Raw genomic sequence first — 2,388 nt, 5'->3', positions numbered from 1 at the left:
GGCACAACTTGAGGCTGTTTCCTCTCGTCGCATCCCATACCTGCAGCACCAGACTTGCTTGGAAAAACTCTGCAAAAAAGGAGGGAATCCGTCAAAAAAGAAGCTAAAGAAGGCTTAAAAGGTCACAGGAGCCGCCAGAAAAACTTCTGTTGAGGTCAGAAATACACCCCATGGATGCAAAGCCTGGAGTGGGCGGGGAGCCCTGAAACAGAAAGTGAGAGCCTGCAAGTGGAGAAGGGGAAATGGCACCGGGGTGGGGACACAGACACGCCCCAGCAGCCCCGCGGGCCCCTCCTTGTCCCCAGAAAGGGAGGAATAAATGAATTATATAACAATAAAAGAATCCCATCCATGGTGGGCAGCAGCTTCCGTGGCATGGGGCTGCCCCAGCAGATGGGCCAGCAGCCCCTGGCAGGCACCATGAGCAGGATCCAAGCCAATACCGATGGCTTGGGCTGTCGGGTGGGCTTTAGTCCTTTGATACCACCCACCTCGTGTTGATCTGCCCTGAATTGCTGCTGCTGCTCCACAGCCCCTCTCTGCCACAGCGTCCCTCTGCTCAGTCAGCCCTCCTGCATCCTAAACCTGGCGTGTCAGCAAGGAGCACAAACAGCAGCCAGCTCGGTGTAAAACCAGCAGGGAGCTCCCGTGCAGGACGTGGCCCCGGGGCCCTCGAGCTGGACCCCTCGCTCTTCCCAAGCTCACTCTTTGCAATAATTTCCAACCTTTTTAAGCAGCCCTGCTTTAACATACCCTAAATAACCCAAACAGTTTATCCGTGGGCCGGGGAACGTCCCCTGGTGGGACGCCGCATCCTGCTTGGGTTATCGTGGCCCTTCTAAACAGTTTATAAATAGACCAAGGTGAACAAGGGCAATCTCTTTTTTCCAAGGAAAACGATGGGTTTTATCTCATTTCTATTTTTAAAGCCATTCAAGGAGTGGCAGTCCAGCCAAGCGCTCCTAAAACCCACCTCAAATCTGCTGCTTCTTTCTCCTCCAGCTGAGCTCCATCCTCACCTCACTCAAATAATTCTTTTTAAGTGGCAAAACCAAAGAAAAATGGGTTGGGCAGCTTCATCCCCTCATGTGCCAGCCCCACCAGAGTCACGGGCTGCTCAAAAGTCACAGTCGTGCCACGAGGCACTGGCTGGGCTCAGCACCAGGCACTCAGCACCAGTGGAATGGGCGCTGGGACTGGTGATGGGAGAGGGCAGAGACCTGCAGCACACACTGCTGCACCCAGGAAGCTTCAGGGACGTGGGTCAGGGCTTCACCTTGGCCAGCAGATGCAGCTCCAGCCTGAAGCAACGTGGCTGCATCACAAACAGTGCAGGGAAGAGCCCAAAGCCCTTTTTTTCCAGCTTCCTCTGTTCAGGCTGAAAAAAAAAAAAAATCACATTTCCAGCTTGTTTCAATTATTTTAAAGACTTTTACATTCCAAAAAAAGCCAAAGCACTCATTAAAACGGAGTTTTTCCTATTGTTACACTTTGAAATGACCACACTACAAGTCAGCCAGTGGCTCTGGCTCAGCCACGGGACCCCCCCACGGCTCCAGCCCCTCCACAGCAGCAACACTCACCCTCTGCCTCAGGAGAAACTCATCTGGGAACACTGCTGGGTATGGCTCAGACACACTCCCCACCCCACAGCACCCTGCCTTGGGTGAGGAATTATCCACCTGCACCCTTATGTCAATAAATATAGAATCATGGAATGGTTTGGGTTGGCAGGGACCTTTCAAGCTCATCCAGTCCAACCCCCCTGCAGGGAGCAGGGACATCTGCAGCTAGAGCAGGGTGCTCAGTCTGGGATGGTTCCAGGGATAGGGCATCGATCACCTCTCTGGGCAGCCTGGGACAGGGTCTCATCACCCTCAGGGTCCAAGATTTCTTCCTTCTCTCTAGTCTGAATCTCCCATTTTAGTTTAAAACCATCACCCCTTGTCCTGTCACAAACAGACCCTGCTAAAAACATTGCCCTCAGCTTTCTGAAAGGCCCCTTGGGGTCCTGAAAAGCCACCAGAAGGTGTCCCCAGAGATTTCTCTTCTCCAGGCTGAACAACCCCAACCCTCTTTGATAACTTTGCATCTATAATTTGTTTTTTGCATCTATAAATTTTTTTGCATCTCTAAGCAAAGCAGAACCAGCCAGAGCCCTGGAGTCACTCCCAGCCACGGGGGAGCCCCCCCCAGCCACGTTCCGGGCCCGGTCGGTGGCGGGGACAGCCCCGGCTGCCAGCAGCCTGCTGCAAAAGCTGGAGATGGCTTTGATCTGCAAAGATCACAAGAGGAGACTCTTCCCCGCCCCGTCGCAGCCGCGGTGTGCCCGGACCTTTGATGTCCAGCCACACGGCGTGGAGGGGGACGGGTGGTGTCACACCCTGG

Source organism: Merops nubicus, unplaced genomic scaffold, assembly GCF_000691845.1.
Source record: "Merops nubicus isolate BGI_N331 unplaced genomic scaffold, ASM69184v1 scaffold5832, whole genome shotgun sequence".
Lineage (NCBI taxonomy): Eukaryota > Metazoa > Chordata > Aves > Coraciiformes > Meropidae > Merops > Merops nubicus.
This window is presented reverse-complemented; position numbering follows the sequence as displayed.